The sequence below is a fragment of the Eurytemora carolleeae genome, unplaced genomic scaffold (assembly GCF_000591075.1).
Source record: "Eurytemora carolleeae unplaced genomic scaffold, Eaff_2.0 scaffold2554, whole genome shotgun sequence".
Taxonomy (NCBI): domain Eukaryota; kingdom Metazoa; phylum Arthropoda; class Copepoda; order Calanoida; family Temoridae; genus Eurytemora; species Eurytemora carolleeae.
In genome coordinates this window covers 2,045-12,355 of record NW_019398454.1, presented here as the reverse complement: position 1 = coordinate 12,355, position 10,311 = coordinate 2,045, and the positions used below count along the sequence as shown (strand labels likewise).

The 10,311-nt window shown below is 32.8% G+C and overlaps 3 long non-coding RNA genes across 3 annotated transcripts; 2 read left to right on the top strand and 1 right to left on the bottom strand.

The window, feature by feature from the left end:
* The first annotated feature begins 1,737 nt into the window (after positions 1 to 1,737).
* Positions 1,738 to 5,776, top strand: LOC111717390 (uncharacterized). Its single transcript, XR_002768772.1, has 4 exons — positions 1,738 to 1,806; positions 3,452 to 3,551; positions 5,289 to 5,357; positions 5,728 to 5,776. It is a non-coding gene; the product is annotated as an uncharacterized LOC111717390 (long non-coding RNA).
* A 449-nt stretch (positions 5,777 to 6,225) lies between these two features.
* On the top strand, positions 6,226 to 6,723 carry LOC111717392 (uncharacterized). The gene is made up of 2 exons (XR_002768774.1): positions 6,226 to 6,287; positions 6,684 to 6,723. It is a non-coding gene; the product is annotated as an uncharacterized LOC111717392 (long non-coding RNA).
* Positions 6,724 to 8,218: 1,495 nt separating this feature from the next.
* Positions 8,219 to 10,030, bottom strand: LOC111717391 (uncharacterized). Its single transcript, XR_002768773.1, has 3 exons — positions 9,903 to 10,030; positions 9,512 to 9,591; positions 8,219 to 8,338 (listed from the first exon to the last, which is right to left on the bottom strand). It is a non-coding gene; the product is annotated as an uncharacterized LOC111717391 (long non-coding RNA).
* Positions 10,031 to 10,311: the final 281 nt, after the last annotated feature.

Sequence of the window (10,311 nt, the reverse complement as noted above, 5' to 3'; positions counted from 1 at the left end):
ACATCAAATGCAAAAGCGAAACGGAGCTTACTGTTTTTTCAATAACATTTACTAAAGCTTAACGTTGTATAAGGTATTCAAGTGCAGAAAGTTCAGTACGTAACATTACTCTATACCATAAAATTTCAAAATGTGCAACGTATCGTTTCAAACGTTAATACTTTTGATGAACACTATCGTAACGAAAGCTAAAATCTAGAAAAATCAAAACGTTGACATCTCTATCAGGCAGTTAGTATTAAAGCCCGGCTTTGGGTATGTAGGAAAAGTCAGAAAATTTCAACAGCCTCAGACCAATACTTTTTGAGTTATGTAAAAAAACCTACGGGGGGGGGGTAAAATTGCCCCCCCCCGCAGGAATAGGGTTAACGTTACGTAAACCGGAAAAATTTCCGGTTTACGAAATGGAATTTTACGGTTTATGTTACGTAAACCGGAAAAATTCCGGTTTCCATTTTATCCACGAAATTTCCTAGAATTCCACTTTACAGAACAAATTTCCGGATCATTCCATTTCCAGAATGGAAATTTTTTTTCGGAAAAATGGAAACCCTAATGCGTACATACTATAGTCTGTACACTGTCACGTACAGCATACATACAGACTATAGTCTGTACACTGTCATGTACAGCATGCGTACAGACTATAGTCTGTACACTGCCATGTACAGAATGCGTACAAACTATAGTCTGTACACTGTCATGTACAGCATGCGGACAGACTATAGACGGCAAAACTGACAAATCAAATGAATCATCTTCTTCTCGTGGGATATACCGGACAAAAGTCTGGTAGGTGGGAAGGTACCTAAATGCATAACTAGCCAACTAGCACAACTATAGATACTATTATTATTGTATATTTTATTCCAATAAATAAAAACATTGCCGAATATAAAGTGTATGTGAACCCCGCTAGATGGTATGCGGGACTGAAGTATATTCTCCAACTCCTTCTTTAAGTACAGTTCAGATATTCTTCCTGGTATAAACTCGGTTCCTTCTTCATCTATGCATTATTGAACTTGGTTCATACAGGGGTTCATGTCCATTAATAGATTAACAGGGCCTATTCACAACAGTGCCTTTAACCCCCATTTCTGAGTTGTAATGAGGAAGATATAATTTTGCTACAGTCGTCTTTGTATATACCAATACAATAAAGACGACTTTCGATATAAATTTTTTACAGCATGGAAACAAAGAGGAGTTGTCAATTAACATCTTTCTTTGTTTTCTTGTAAACTTGTAATTTGAAAAATGCTTGTTAGAAATCAAAACCTAAATATAAAAGTCGTCTTCATAGTATTGGTATTATACGACGACCACTGTATGCTAATACGTGTTATGTTCTCACAATTTCCTTTTTTATCTCTGGAGCACAAATCTGAAATTATTTTTTAGGAGAAATTTCAAGAAAATAATTTATTTTTGGCCAGTAAAATAATGATTTCTCATTCATAATTGATGAGGCAAAGGCTGAAAGGTAACTGTTGTGAATCGGGCATGCCAGTTATAAATGAAAAATCACTTGAAAATTTAATTTACGTCTTATATTCCCTTATTAAGTTGTCTAAAAGTATTCAATTGTATATTATTATTTTACTTTCTCTAAAATATAGGAAATTGTGATCATTAATTATTATTGAATTGTTATCATCACCTATGAGATCAGTGATGGAGGGAGGGCAATACTCTTGTTGAAGTTTATGAAGGGAGGGCAATACTCTTGTTGAGGTTTAGGTGTAAACGGAAGATGTATAAACGAAACTGTTGCATCATCTCGTCTTGCTACTTTTAAAACAGGTGAACCATCTTCTTAGGTTTTTCATAGAGTTTTCTATTTTTCCCGTTCAGTTCAACTCCCATGGGACAGTTCAACTCCCACTAGTGTTATCAATGTTATGACACTTGCCGATGTTTGTTAATATATTTAGATTGGAAAAATAACATTTGTTTTCCCCCTTCAAAATACATCTTAGAACTTAATTTGCATTTATTTATGTAAAATAATAATTCTAAATATTTCTTCATTGTTTTATTTTGTGTCTAAAATTGTGTTGAATTGAATTGAAACTGTTGCAAAGGGGTTGAACTGGTTCAGAGCCCGCAATTTAAAAGCTCGGCTCGGGTCGTAATTCTTCAAGCCCAGCTTTAAAACCCAATTTAAGACCCAACTCTGACAAAAGCTTGTGTCACGTGATTGACAGCTTCGAGATTTTAGTAACTTAGTAAAAACTTTCGAAAAATTTTAAACTGTATTCTATCTATAAACCCACAGCGATCCATCTGTTGCAAGCTCTGATGGAAAAATCGGTGTCAGTTTTGCCAACTTCTACTTAAAATAAAATTGTAAAGAACAATTTCTTTATCTATGATTTACAAGCCCAAGACTACCAAAAAAAGTATAAATAAGTTCTTGGGGTGAAATAAAAGGCCAATTCATTGCGTTGCGACACTTTAAAGTTGAACCAGTCTTGGAAATGTATGTAACTTATCATAGCTGTCTAGAGATACGTCCTAGTACAACACAGAGTGACAGATGATGAAAAAAGTTTTAAAGGGATATTTAATGTTTTTCATGTTTATATGGAAATCCAACGTAAATCTATGTTTAAAGGGATATTTAATGTTTTTCATGTTTATATGGAAATCCAACGTAAATCAATGTTTAAAGGGATATTTAATGTTTTTTCATGTTTATATGGAAATCCAACGTAAATCGATGTTTAAAGGGATATTTACAATATTTTTATGACTAGATATATTATTGTTGACTTTAAAAGTCACTATATTAAAACAAAGAGATCTGAAATGGATATTTCTTAACATTTATTTAAAAAAACAAAATTATTTTGAAATATTTGCATAAGACAGGGTTAAAATTGGTTGGTTTAGAAATTAACAAAGAAAATTATTGACGAACAGCAGTAGCAACATCATGGGAGTTTTATAGAACTTCATGTTGGTGGTGCAGATCGACAGGAACTGGAACAACAGGTTTCCGCTCACCCCAGGCTTTGGATAAGGAGGGGGAGAGGTCGTGGTTTTATCATGCTGGATTTGAGCGATTATGTAGTCAGTCTCTGGAATGCATGATAATTTTGGAACTCTTGGAACATAATTGGGCTGGATGTAAGCATCGCCTGTTGCTAGCTAGGTATCTGTATCATCATCATGAAGGAGCCAGGATTGCTCCCTGAGACAGAGTTGTGATCATCTCAAGTGTTTCAATCTGACTGAGGGGCCGGGAGGTGTAGAGGGGTGGGGGCGGAAGAGCAAGGGTGACATGTGGGCGGAAAAGGATTCACACGTCTTGAAACAAGCAACGGCATCAGAGTCAGTAAAATCGTCTTCCTTATATTTCGAATTTGTGTTAACAATTATATAGCTCTTACAGGGATATTTAACATTATTTTCATGCTTAAAGGGATAATCAACGTTATTTCAGGAAATGTGCCTGCTCAGCTAGATGATGAACTAAAGAACCAGCAAAGTGCTCAACTCTGTAATAGGGTTAGAACCAAGGCTGATGAACCAAACTTCTGCAGGTATTCCCGTGTTAATGCCATTGTTAAAATATTTCACAGTAATGCCGTGATTACAATATTTCTGCAGGTATCGGTTAAAGTATTTCTGCGCTTATGCAGTGGTAAAAATATTTCTGCAGTAATGCCGTCGTTACAATAATTCTGCAGGTATTTCTGCTTAATGCAGCGGTTAAAGTATTTATGCGCTTATGCAGTGGTGAAAATAATTCTGCAGGAATTTCTGCTCTAATGCCTTGGTTAAACTATTTCTGTGCTAATTCCATGGTTAAAATAATTCTGAGCTAATGCCGCGGTTAAAATGTTAGAAACAAGGCTGATGAACCAAACTTCTTCAAGCATTTCCGCGCTAATGCCGCGGTTTAAATATTTCTGCAGTAATGCCGTGGTTACAATATTTCTGCAGGTATTTCTGCTTTAATGCCGCGGTTAAAGCATTTCTGAGCTAATGCAGTGGTGAAAATAATTCTGCAGGTATTTCTGCTCTAATGCCGCAGTTAAACAAATTTTTCTCTGCTAATGACGTGGTTAAAATATTTCTGCGCTAATGCCACTGTTAAACTATTTCTGCTTAGGAAACATTTTAACCAACTATATATGCCGATGGCGAACATGTCGGGTAAATAATTCTGGACTTTATATGTTCAACATCAATTTTTCGATTAAATTAATGTCGCAGGGTGGTTAATATAATTCTGCGCTAATGCCGCAGTTAAAATATTTCTGGGCTAATGTCGTAGTAAAAACATTTCTGTGCCAATGCTGTGGTTAACATATTTCTGTGCTAGTTCTGCAGTTAATATATTTCTGCGTTAATGCCATGGTTAAAATATTTTTACTGGTATTTCTGTGCTAATGTTGTGGTTAAAATAGTTTTACGCTAATGTTGCGGCTAAATATTTCTGCTCTACCATAATTAAAATATTTCTACGCTAATGCTGCGGCTAAATATTTCTGCGCTACCATAAATAAAATATTTCTGTGTTGATGCTGCGGCTAAAATATTTCTGCGTACAATAATTAAAAAATTTCTGTGCTAATGCATTGGTTAAAATATTTCTTCAGGTATTTTTGTGCTAATGCTATGGTTAACATTTGTCTGTGCTAACTGCATAATGCCGTGGTTGAAATATTTCAGTGCTAATGCCGTGGTTAAAATAATTCTGACGGTATTTCTGTCTATCCATCTATCTATCTATCTATCTATTATAGTTTATATCTATACGTTAATCTATATGTCTATCAATCTATCTATCTATCTATCTATCTGTATATCAATATCTATTTATAGTATATATCTATAATATACGTTAGTCTATCTGTCTATCTATCTATCTATCTATCTATCTATATATCAAACTATTGATGGTATATATCTATATATACGTTAATCTATCTGTCTATCTATTTATAGTATTTATCTATATACGTTAATCTATCTGTCTATCTTTTTATCTATCTATTTATCTGTATATCAATCTATTTATAGTATATATCTATATACGTTAATCTATCTTTCTATCTATTTATCTATCTATCTAGCTGTATACAAATCTATTTATAGTATATATCTATATACGTTAATCTATCTGTCTATCTATTTATCTATCTATCTATCTGTATACAAATCTATTTATAGTATATATCTATATACGTTAATCTATCTTTCTATCTATTTATCTATCTATCTAGCTGTATATCAATCTATTTATAGTATATATCTATATACTATCTGTCTAGATGTGTGACCGGAGTTCTCGAGAAAGATTTTAGGGGACAAGTGAAGGGAGGTTGCACTAAACCATCCAGGTATTTCTAATGTGTATTTTGCATCATCCATCTATATAATAAAACAAGACATTTGTANCGGGGGGGGGGGTTGTTATAGGCAAAAAACGATTTTTTTCTGAAAATTATTTTATTTTTTATTTATTTTTTAAAATTTTTCTTTTCCACGGGCAACGCCAGGCCCTTCAGCTAGTCTCTAATAATATTAAACGGGAGCTTATAAATAGAAACCCATTTACTCTAAACATTGCAAAACTCAGTAAACAGTCGATTTATACTTTTTAAGTTCTGGGGTTTTAGGGTTACAAAAAAGAACAATTGAATGTCTTCGGAGTTGAACATTTTTGAACATTTTTGATTATGAAAAATTTTCTATTAAATGTTTGTTTAGTGGAGACGGAGGTTTTAATGATGATCTAAGTGAAGGATATTGCTTCCTAGAGAATATCCAGGTATAGTTATGTATTCCGAAACTTTTGAATTGGATAAGTTTAGCTACAGTGACTTAACTCGATATCTAAAGCAACAACTTTTAAATCGTTTTAAATCAATTCACATCGCTCAGTTGTCCAACGTTTAAGGTTGAACCGCTGAGGGGGAAAGAACCGTCCCAGGTTTAAAAGGACTGTTAGCGTAATTTAAAGTGACCTATTCATACAAAAATGGAATGTTCATTCACATCGGTACCATTAAAAGTTTTTTTTGCTCAAGTACGAATTAGATATTCATGTTTTTGTTTCTTTAAACTGTTTATTTTCATTGTGGTTTCTTTGCGAAAGAGACTTGCGCATTCCTTGCTTTTAAGAAGCAATGGAGAAGTTAACAAATGAAACACTTTCCGAGTCAGAAAAACGAGAGTACATTATTGATCAGATTTCAGGTTTCAAAGCTACTTCAGAACCCTAGTGCTAACTGCTGGGATGACACTGCCTGGTCTCCTGTAGACGGAAGGTAAATATCTAAAGAGATTGTTCAACAAAGTTTAAATAATAAATGGGATTAATATCAAAGGAATTGAGATTTTGCCACAACCTCAAATTTTCTAATTTCTATATCTCTGCAACCAGTGGGTATAAACCTTTGATATTTCAAACTTAGGTTATTTGATCTTACAGAATTAATAGTTTGAAATATCTAAGGTCTACGACATTGGGTGGCCAAGATATAGGGATAAGAATATTTGAGTTTGTGGCAAAGACTCAGTTCCTTTTGAATATTTCATGGGATTTTTCATCATTTATAGGTAGTGTTAATTAAATTTTAAATAATTAATGGGATTGTTCACCAAATTTTAAATTATTAAAAAATGTAAAATCAAAAATAATTTTGTAAATAATCTTTTTTAAGGTTTTATTCCAACCAGGCGTGTATTGATAAAAGAGAAGAGGAAGGGTTGAACAATAGATTTTCATAAATATAATTAAAAAGTACAGATCAATAAGTATGCGACTTGAATGACGACTTTTACTCGTCTTTTCCTTTTTACTACGCAGTGGTACTCCGTAAATCTCATCGTACAATTACTCCAATGATTTCCATTATGTGTGCATTTTTTGTCTAAATATTTGCAATGATTTGATCATTGCAAATATTTTCTTGACTTCCAAAATTAGTGTTAAAGAAGATTTGAAATTTTTTATTTTAAACCCATGTTTATTGGAAAACCTTGCCCGAAACTTCACATGTACACTGATAGAATATTAAACAAACATTTTGTTCGAAATAACAAACATTTAAAAAAAACTACAAACATTTTGTTCAAAATTGAAACATTTTGTTCAAAATAACAAACATTTTTGTTCAAAATAACAAACATTTTGTTTTAAATTAAAATATTTTGTTTTAAATTAAAATATTTTGTTCAAAATAACAAACATTTTGTACAAAATTGAAACATTTTGTTCAAAATTGAAACATTTTGTTCAAAATTAAAACATTTTATTTAAAATTGAAACATGTTGTTCAAAATTGAAACATTTTGTTCAAAATTGAAACATTTTATTTAAAATTGAAATATTTTGTTCAAAATTGAAAATTTTGTTCAAAATTAATATTGGGTATTAATTGAAACATTTAGTTCGAAATTGAAATTATTTTTCCAAATTACAAACAAAATATTAGTTTTTTTACAGTTAAGCTAAAAATAGCAACTTTGCCGAGAAGAATCTAATCTAATAAATGAATAGAAAACTTTAAAATATATTTTTCTTTAAAATTAATTTCAACCCTTGGTTAGGGAGAACAGAACAGAAGAGACTCTCTTATCTTCAATAATTAATTAATTAATTAAGTAATTNATATTGGATATATTGGATATATTTAGTTAACTTTTAATTGTATAAGATCTAATTCAAGAATAAAAATTAATCAATGTTTATTAGATTCTCTTTAGAAGATACAAAACTAAACGAAACTGTACTCTCGATGCAAGGTTGGAAATGCCCAATTCACAACGGTACCCTTAACATTGCTTTTTTAAACAAGTATGTATTAGATATCAATATTTATAAGACTGAAATCTTATTTTTTTAAATTGTGAGTTCTTTACAAAAGTGACTTGCGCATTTCTTTGCAGGAAAACAAATCATCTGAAAAAATGACAATATCTTCCACAGATAAAGGTTTAAAGTGTACTGTAGTGAATCGGGCATTTTCATTTTATATTAAGGATTTTACTGTTTTCTTAAGTACATATCCCCCAAAATTTCACCCCAAAAAGAGAATTTTAAGATTTTAAGGTTTTCTTAGACGATACTTCATTTGAATAAGATGCTTTCCTTAACTGTCTTATGTACGCATGTATTCAGAATAGGTTATTGTATACAAATGGAGTACGTTTTGCAAAGCATGTATAAATCATATGGTAGGGCGGGCCGGGTCGATTCTTTCTCCATTACATTCCATACTCCTTGGTTCTAACAGTACCTGCACTGATAATTACGAAAAGAACCATTTTCCTCGCATTCTGGCCGATCAGCTGTTGCAGAAATTGCAGATCTAACCTAAGATGGAAACTTTTAAATTTAAATTAAATTTGGAACATCTACAAATATTATTAAAGGGACTGTAGGCGTAATTTCAAGTGACCAAGATGACAATGCCTGATTTACAACGGTAACCTTGAAAGCTTTGTCTGATCAAGTATGTTTTGGTTTCTTTAAACTACTTATTTTCATTTGCGGTTTCTCTTCAAAAGTGACTTGCGAGTATTCTGCTTACAATAGATAATGGAGAACTTATCAGAATTAAACCCTTTTTTAGTTAGAAAAACGACGTTATCCTTCACATTTTTGATCAGTTTTCAAGGGTAGGGTACTTTTGTAAATCGGGCATGACCAGATGAATTCTGTGAAAATAGCTTGAAATATCCGACTGTCATACGCACATGACACGGGCAGCCGTAGTACATTTAAATTTCCGAGCCGGGTCAATCTTTCCGATCCCAGTTTGTACTGTACCTAGCTCTATGGACAGAACTAGCTGGTGCAACAAAGTTGACGCGGCATGCTTCATATAGGTTGAATTTACTTTTACTAAAGAGGCAGAGGTGCGTGATGATAGCGACGACTTGAAGATCTTTAAAATAATTCGTTTATTAACCTAATTTTACGGTTTTACGATTCTTGGAATGATAATCACAAAATGCCCCTAGTCCAACTATAGTCTACCTTTTCTTATTCTCACAAAACTAGTTAAAATAGGAAGAATTTCTTTAACAATTTTTTAAATGTTTTAAAATCTGAACGAAGTTTGATTTCATGTGAGAAGTTTTCTTTTATAAAATTTAATATAAAATTTTGTTTTGTATTTGAACAAAAATTCAAAGTTTCATTTATTTATTATATAGATTACCCCCAAAATCATTAAAGAATTCACATTACATATTATTTCCTTGTATTTGAAAATAAATAGGAAAAAGTTCACCTGTACAATGTGCATATACAACATTCCTCGTACGAATCTGTTCACAGATAGAAGACGAATCTGTTCACAGAGAGAAGACGACAATGTTCACAGATAGAAGACGACAATGTTCACAGATAGAAGACGATAATGTTCACAGATAGAAGACGATAATGTTCACAGATAGAAGACGACATGTTCACAGATAGAAGTAGACAATGTTCACAGATAGAAGACGACAATTTATTAATTCAAAATTTAAGAGGCAATACCTGGGCACACATACAATCCATATCTTCATATGTTCCTGCAAACCCTTCTATCTGTTCCCCAGATAGATCACTGCAATATCCTACAACATAAATATTGTCGGAGTAAATGCATATTTTTTGAAATCCTTATATCTTTGCTATCTGATATTTTTACTTTATGCGGCAAGACAGTGCCCGGCCCATCATAGGCTTAATTGACCTACATTTTTGCACAAAACGCATCTACTTCACATCAGGTGGTAGACGGGGTGGTACGATTAAACCTCAGACTGATTTGGATCATGCAACGGTTGGAGGGGCAGTACTTGCCTCGCGTCTCTAACGCCGGTACAAGTTTAAAATGACCCTAGTCCACCGTGGTAGCGCTCTCAATACCAACAAATTTATTTACCTAGAGTTGGATTTGTTTTATTTGGTTGAACTAAAGCATAGAATCCGTCAGGGGAGCATACGCCCAGCCATTCAGAGCTCAGGTACAAGTAATCAGCATTTATCCTGGACAAAAATCAATCAATCAATCAATCAATTGTTCATTCAGTCAGTTCGCCAAATGTGGTAATTCTTGTATTGTGGAGATCGAGACTAATGCTTTATTTCTATCTTTTGTTAATCTGCAGATTAATTTAATCTTTATTCGATATCCCGCATGGTAGTCATGGGTTGAATGGAGTTTTGATGAGGGGAGGAATAACTAAAATGAGGAAATTTAGCATTATCCTCCAATTAAAAGTGCCCGCTGGGGTCGATATCGAGATCAAGTGGTCGGGATTATGAGTATCCAAAAGTTCCCAGCTCAGGTC